Here is an 8,851-nt window from a genome sequence, read left to right as displayed (position 1 = left end):
TCACAGGCCCAACAATAGACACCCATGAACCGGTCGCAGCAGGCATTGGGACTATTGTAGTAAAAGTGAACAGTATAACGGTCTATGGATTGAAGTTTGAGAGGACAATGAGACTGGGTTATTGCAAAGAAGTCCGGACACCTGCCATAACAATGTTTTCACAAGTTATCGAGGCAGGCGGTGACTCGCCGCCCACTAGATGGGCCCCTGAAAATGCCGTCGTGAAGACGACCAGGAGCAACACCGGTGTCAGCGGCTCAGGGGTGTTGAGATGTGTACGCCGCTTTCTACCCAGTGGCTGATAACAGCCACTGTGCCAACTCGCGTCTTATGCAAGTTTTCACTTCCACCCCTGAAGCATTTAGCTCTAACGACTCCTCTTTGGACGGCCAATGAAGGCAAGCCAGAGCTGAGAGTCCTGCGGGTCCCCTTGAAGTCCACTCCGACCGGCGAAGACACGTCGGAGACGGAGACCCTGACCGACTCTCGGGAGTACTCGGGTCCGTGGGGTCGTTACTCCCCAACAGCTCGCCAGAAGCTGCCCTGCGGATACACATAACACTTATTATTATTAGTTATTTTTATATACTTAATTAACACTTGCACAGGCCGGGCTATCAAATTTGCTGCCAATTTAGTTGGTTTGACTCTATAATATATGGCCTGACTTTTTTTACTTTTGATTAGTGATTGCGGTACATAATAAAATTAATAGAAAACTATTTTTTTTTATTCTTATTATTACTAAGATTTTATTTAAAAAACCCTGTGGTCGATATATGCCCACTGCCCTTTACCGGCGGTTCTCTGTGGTTTGTATGTGGCCACTACCCTACTAGGAATAGATATAACATTTTTAAAATTTCTAATAATATAACGGATAATTTGCAAACTCATTATTTGCTTAAGTATTATTCAAGTTTGATTATTCTTGTCCACTATTGTCATGATAAGTATATTAAATATAGTTATATAGGGTTCCGTAGTACCATTCTGTCAGACGCTCTGTACGCTCCATTCTGTACGCTCTAAAAGAAAATCGTAATCCATCATGATAGAACTTTTCATTCTTAACAAAACTTATACAAGTATTACTAACGCCATCTGTACATTAGATAAGAAACTTTTAACACAGCGCTTGTAAGTAACTCACGTTGCTGGTTGCTGGCTCTTGGCTAGCTAACATTTTGTTGTCAAGTTATTTTAATAGATGGCGTCTACATCTCATACTGCGTGTTTCGTTGTGCATTGAAATTATATTTTTTTTCGTAAATATTAATCGCATAGTTATGACTACTTTACATTTGTTATTTATTTATATACATTATATATGATACTTTTAACACAGCGCCTGCAAGTAACTCGCCTTTTTTATGGTTGTTGGCTAGTTAATATTTGGTATCAAAATATTTTAATAGATGGCGTCTACATCTCATACTGTACTTTTCGTTGTGCTTGCATTTAAATCATTATATTTTTTAAATCACATAGTTGTAGCTAATTAAGATTTATTGATATTTGTCATTCGTGTAATTATTACTATTTAGTATTTACTAATGTTAATAATGTGATATGGGAATATCATTGTTGGTAGTATGTCACACGATTTGTAGCAGAATCAGATAACTGCAACATATAATTACAGGTGGACCATTAATTAAAATTGTACATTACACTTTTTTATATTTCGGTATTTTTAATGCAATTTTATTTAGAATCATGAGCTCTTTCGATCGTAAAAGAAGAGAAAACTCTCCTAAAGTCTCCACACATTTCATTCATTCATTCTTTCTTCATTGCTGTATACAGTGTCTATGAAAAATGGTAACAGAATAGGAATAAAAATCTTAGGACACTTTTTAGGGTTCCGTAGCCAAATGGCAAAAAACGGAACCCTTATAGATTCGTCATGTCCGTCTGTCTGTCCGATTCTGTCACAGCCACTTTTTTCCGAAACTATAAAAGCTATACTGTTCAAACTTGGTAAGTAGATGTATTCTATGAACCGCATTATGATGTTCACACAAAAATAGAAAAAAAACAATAAATTTTGGGGGTTCCCCATACTTAGAACTGAAACTCAAAAAATCTTTTTTCATCAAACTCATACGTGTGGGGTATCTATGGATAGGTCTTTAAAAATGATATTGAGGTTTCTAATATCATTTTTTTCTAAACTGAAAAGTTTGCGCGAGAGACACTTCCAAAGTGGTAAAAAGTGTGTCCCCCCCCCCCGTAACTTCTAAAATAACAGAATGAAAAATCTAAAAAAAATATATGATATACATTGCCATGCAAACTTCCACCGAAAATTGGTTCGAACGAGATCTAGTAAGTAGTTTTTTTTTAATACGTCATAAAAATTAAAAAAAAAATTTTTTTTCATCAAACCCATACGTGTGGGGTATCTATGGATAGGTCTTCAAAAATGATATTTAGGTTTCTAATATCATTTTTTTCTAAACTGAATAGTTTGCGCGAGAGACACTTCCAAAGTGAAAAAATGTGTGTCCCCCCCCCTGTAACTTCTAAAATAACAGAATGAAAAATCTAAAAAAAATATATGATATACATTACCATGCAAACTTCCACCGAAAATTGGTTTGAACGAGATCTAGTGAATAGTTTTTTTTTAATACGTCAATAAATTAAAAAAAAATTTTTTTCATCAAACCCATACGTGTGGGGTATCTATGGATAGGTCTTCAAAAATGATATTTAGGTTCCTAACATCATTTTTTTCTAAACTGAATAGTTTGCGCGAGAGACAGTTCCAAAGTGGTAAAATGTGTGTCCAAAGTGGTAAAATGTTGAACAAGATCTAGCAAGTAGATTTTTTGTTTAATACGTCTTAAATGGTACGGAACCCTTCATGCGCGAGTCCGACTCGCACTTGGCCGCTTTTTTGTCCTAGTAGGATCGAAAAAGGTCGTATTTCTAAGTAGGTATAAAATCCAATGAAAAAAATTGTTGTATGTTTTTTTTCATACTTTTCTCCTCGAAATAAATAATAACCAATTATTCCACTTGCGTTGTCTACATAATTATAATTACGGTGTATCGCGTTTGATATTATAAATAGAGGGAAACTAGGGCGAGATGAACCTGCGACCGGTCCGCTGAGCCGAGATAAACTGCCCTGGGGCATCGGGGATGCGAGGGTATGTTTTGAAAAACTACATAAATAACGTATGTGACGTTATCTGAGGAAAATATTTTTAAAAGCACTGAAACTCTGTAATCTGTTTTATGAAATATATTGTTTCGTAGATTGAGCAATACTGTAAACTAAGGTTGTGATTTAGGTCAGTAACCTACCACCAGCGGTGGCAGCATGGTTCCATTTTTATCATCTGTCACTAAGCCCGTCACTTTCGCACTTCCTTGTTAACGTGACAGGCATGGCGATAGGCGACAGTGCTACTACCGCTGGTTGTCATGTCACATACCTATGTATTTAACATGGACATGACAAACTTGTACGGTGCAGCTTCTGTGCGCACTGGCCGGTGATAATATAGCGCGCCCTTTTGTCTTTTGTTTTGGCTGGTGAATTTATCTCGGCAATTTGGCTGCAAAACACAAATCTGAATACATTCATTTCATGTTATTCTATGCTTATGTTTTATTATCGTTGACAATTACTTCGTATAAGGGCCTGCCTCTAATACAGGTAAAATTTAAAGTTTTGTTTAAGTATAAGTAAGTCGCCGGAGGACGCTGGATGTGGGTCGCTTCCAACCGGTACATGTGGAGGTCCAAGGGGGAGGCCTATGTTCAGCAGTGGACGTCTTATAGCTGAGATGATGATGATGATGATAAGCATCCCATCCAATACTCCCATCTCAAAGGCCAGCAACGAACTCACAACCCCGGTGTTGCAGGTGTCCATGGGCGGCCGTAATCGCTTACCATTAGGTGACTCGTCTGCTCGTTTGCCTCCGATATCATAAAAAATGTATTCAGTTTTGCTTGTAAACCTAATCCAAGTCGTATTTGCACGTCACTGGTTTTCTAATAAAAAGTAGGTTTGGAATGAGTTGCGAACTAATTAAGTAATTAATATAAATAAACCCTTCTTCAGTTTTAATCTCAAGACACAACACTGCTGTTGTTTATATACAGACTTTTGCTGCTGAAGATTTTTACTACACTCTACACCCCCAATAATTTCTCCAATAAACCCAATATTCGTCGTTCGCTGAAAAAATATCAAAATTCTTGATTCTTCAGTGAGGAGTAGTTAGTTAGTAAGTTAGTGCTTCTGGGCATTTTCCGCAATCGACCACCATTGTGCCTATTTTGCGTGAAACGAGGTAGCGCTACTCTAACCACTCCAGCTCCTCCACGAAGCTTAGCAATGTCTTCAGGTTGCTAACTGCCTCTTTTAGTGTGCACGGAGTCCCTAGGTATATTTGCTCCTGTATCATTCTACCTGTTGCAGTCCAGGAGAATGTGTTTTATTTCCTCTTCTTCCATGCACACTCTGCACATGGGGCTGTCTGGCCGGTGACGATCTGTTATTAGTTTATGAATTATGATTCACATAGTGGCGGATATCAGTTATTACAATAGTGTACATGTTTTAATTATTAAATTGTATTTTTAACAAGATCTAAGTATTCATTTATTGCTAGTTAGCCGGTTACATTGGCGCCCCAAGAAGGGTTTTCATTCAGTACGCGGGTGTTTAACACATTCACTGACAACGTTTTCTTAGCGCTACGCTCGTAGCCGATCCCCGTGCATTCCCGATTTGTAGAGGAAAGCGAATACGAACATAGAATCCGCCTAGCGGGTTCCCAGCACTCAATATGTTAAGGACTTTCACTAAAATTTGCGAGTACGGAAGCGAGGAAGAAAACGCAAACGCAGGTAAAATATGGACGGATTGACAGTATATATTTAAACATGTCAAATTGTAGGCTAATTGTCTAACTAATGCGTTTATCGACCACTGGGCATCGTCCGAGTTCTAATACAAATTGCTCACGTTATGTTACCTCATCGGTACAAAGATCTAACCGTAAAATTAAGTGCACTGAAATTTGAATCTAATTACAACCAGGTAAGGTCTATATTACTGTAGTTAATTGATATAATTAAGGTCGTTTTGCTATGGAAATGTGGGCAATTTAGTGGCGTCATCCAGTCGAATGCATTTTTATTAACCAGTACTTCGATAAGGCAATTATAATGCAAAGTAATAATTAGATGGGAATTATGACTGGAGTTACGATTTAAAAGGTAATTAATTAACAATGATAATGAAATGATATTGATTAAGTAAATTTGCGATTAAAAGTGAAACACAGACAGATAATTGGTAGCCATCCGCTAAGAGAATTGAATTGTGACTGATGGGAGCCAAAAGAGAGAACGCGGAAGAGAGAGAGTGAGACAGTAACACCCATGATATTATATATGGCAAATTTCTAACATCTTAGAATACTCTTTATTTATATTATCTTAATTACAATTATTAGATTTTTTTCCTTTACAAATTGCAAGCACTTTCATTAAGTAAAATAATGTTTATTAACGACGTTTGTGCCAAACAATGTTTAAGAATGGTACTAAGTATTTAGTTTAGTTCTAAGAGCGTGCGACTATCAATCCAGCGCTATAACCGCGAAAATCGAAGTTCGTCAATTGCGGGCATTTTTCTCTGTCACTCTAATTATGTCTTTGTGAGAGTAAAAGAGATAAATCGCTGAAATTTGCTTTTAGGGTTACTTTATATTGGACATTTCATACCTAAAAACCAAATTAGCTTGAACACTTAAACAATTAAAGTCTGTGACTGTACCAGTGAATTTTTCGAGGTAGGATATTTTCATTTGATACGAGTATTTACCAGTCACTTTTCGACGAAAGAAAACATCAATAAGGCCTAGTTTACTTTCTGGGTAAGAAGGTCTGATGGCAGTCGCTTTCCGCCTACGCCAAATCTAGGGATTTATTACACAGAGACAGAAGCTATTGTACAATAATAATAATTCAGCCTATATACGTCCCACTGCTGGGCACAGGCCTCCTCTCATGTGCAAGAGGGCTCGGGCTATAGTCCCCACGCTAGCCCAATGCGGATTGGGGACTTCACATACACCTTTGAATTTCTTCGCAGATGTGTGCAGGTTTCCTCACGATGTTTTCCTTCACCGAAAAGCTAGTGGTAAATATCAAATGACATTTCGTACATAAGTTCCGAAAAACTCATTGGTACGAGCCAGGATTTGAACCCACGACCTCCGGATTGAAAGTCGGACGTCATATCCACTCGGCTACCACCGCTTATTGTACAAAGTGTCACTTAACTTTACTGTAATTTTACCTAGCTTATCTTAATTTTAGATTTTAAGTATTAAATGTTAAGTTTTAAGTTTATTATGTGAGTACTTAACGTAATTCTGTTATACAGTCATCATCAAAAGTAGCGGACCAAACAAGGTTTCAAAAGTATCTACCAATCTGTAACAGCTTAACAAAATGAGGTGGTTCTATATGTAGAACAATTAAGACGGTAAAAGATATACTTTTGAATGTAAATTGTAGAGATTTATCTACTTACATTTGGAAAAGTTATCCTGAATATCAGATACTTTTGGCGCGTTGTTTCATCCGCTACTATTGATGCTGACTGTACAAGCGTAACTTGTTCCCCGCGATACAGGTGTAACCTAGTACGGTAACTATGCCTGTAACACTTATTAGAAAAACTATTCTTATTCTTTATTGCCTAACGGACCCCAGGCTTCTATGAACCGTGTGTGTGTGCGCGTGCTTGCGTGCGTGCGTGCGTGTGTGTGTGTGTGTGTGTGTGTGTGTGTGTGTGTGTGTGTGTGTGTGTGCGTGTGTGTGCGCTCACGATCTTTCCTCCATCTTTACTTACGTCAATAAAGCAGTGTGCTGTAAACCAACGTTCGTGTCACTCGTCCCCTCGGCCCTATACTTATCAGTGGCGACGAGGATGGGATGAGTGACGCGAAGGTTGGTTTTTTAATACTACACTTAATTCGGTTTAGAATTATTTAAGTGATCAATTCTAGGCCTCTGTAGCAGGTCAGGTGCCAAACGAAAGCTTGTCAATGTGAATACTGTTGCTTTCTGGCAAGCACGCTGGCGCCTATAATAAAACAGGTCATACACGTCCACATTATGTTAGCTAGGGTAATTATCCGTGGATGAGAGTTTTTTAATTGTACTTGTGGTAATAATTACTTAGGATATAAGTTCTTAAAGTTATCAAAATTCAAGTCATTATCTTATCTGTGGTCGTTGGTCGTGCACGCATAGGGAGTATAGGGACGTCAAGTTAACCAAACCTAATAATTGCTGGGAGCAATGCTGCGCCGGACGGAGAACGCCCGGAAGGAGGAGTGTCGCCCCTGCGGACTGACTCCGGCTCGGTCTCAGTCTTACTTTTTTTTTTACAGAGAGCCAAATGGAATGAATGACTCTTGATTGCAATATAATTTTTGAAAATATCTAAATCTATTTTGCAGATTCAAATACGCTAAACGTGATACTAGTTTCTGAAAAATGTATAGGCTAGGTCCCGGCAGAATACCAGCGCTGCGGCAGAAATGCTGCAGCACATGCTGAGTCGGCGCCTTTTCTCGACTACACAGTCGTGACAAAAAAAATCAAATTAAGTTTTATTTTTATTATAAGTGTATTATTTTTTTGTCACGAGAATGTTTTTGAAATAAAGTTTTTATCTATCTATCTATATAATAATTTTGTAAATTCATGCTTCCATTTTTATAATATGAAGTCAAAATAACGAATACAGCTTTAAAAGCCTAAACTTCACGGCAAGAGTAACTTAGAATTCCTTGAACGTAAGAGATTGCCAGTTGGCCGCTTGCCGGCGTCGATAAGTGCGTCGAAAGGCACGCAAAATCCCGCAACGAATGAGGCACGTACTAGAAAACTCTTACTGATCATTTGTCGACCTTCTGCCTTTGAAATAAGGTTTATGTATTGTAAGTTAACATCGCGAGCGAGTCTAGTTCCTACTGTATTTTATGTACATTTCCTAATGAACTGTAATAACTATGAAAACCTGACTAGAGCCCAAAATTGACGCGAAAATCGAGCGACTCAACTGTACTGCGCGCAGCTTGACAACATCAAATAGGGAGTGTGGAAAACTGTAGATTTTTGGCGCAGAAGCGTCAAGATGGCAGAAGCTACTATGCAAAAGAAAACGTACGAGAACGGTAAATGGCAGCAATTGCTTTGGCGTGAAGTGTACTTACAGGTTTATGTTTCCTATTCAGACCACAAGATGGTAGCTGCTAGCCTAACTCTTCATGGTATCCTATCAAATCTTTGATATAGAGTAGGGCCTCGGGGGATCTCGGGGATCCGGGATCTATATCGGAATGCCTAAAGTTTTTTGGCCTAAATTATCATTGCCTAAAATTATTTGGCATAACCATCACTTGCCCTAACACTCATATGGCCGAATTGTGGTTGCCCTATTCCACAATGGCCGATTTCGTTTTGGCCTAATTTGTTTTTCCCTAATGACACTTACCACAATCGTACCATACCCTAATGTTACATAGCATAACAATCATTGCGTCTAATCATTAAAAATCCTAAAAATCATATGTCCTAACCATCTTTATACCTAATTGCACACCTATACCTTATTATGGCCTAATTATAATAAGTGTTGGTAGTAATCACTAATCACCCAAATTGCGTACAGTTAGCAATATCGACGGAGCCCCGCTTGCGCGGGGCTTCTATTCTGTGCCGTTTGGCCTTCGGCCGTTTTTAAGATACCTAACGAACCTAACCTACCGTTAAATTTTCACAGTCCCAATCCCAACACTCT

Source organism: Cydia pomonella, chromosome 8 (genome assembly GCF_033807575.1).
Source record: "Cydia pomonella isolate Wapato2018A chromosome 8, ilCydPomo1, whole genome shotgun sequence".
NCBI classification, from domain to species: Eukaryota; Metazoa; Arthropoda; class Insecta; order Lepidoptera; family Tortricidae; genus Cydia; species Cydia pomonella.
Note: the sequence above shows the minus strand (reverse complement) of the source record.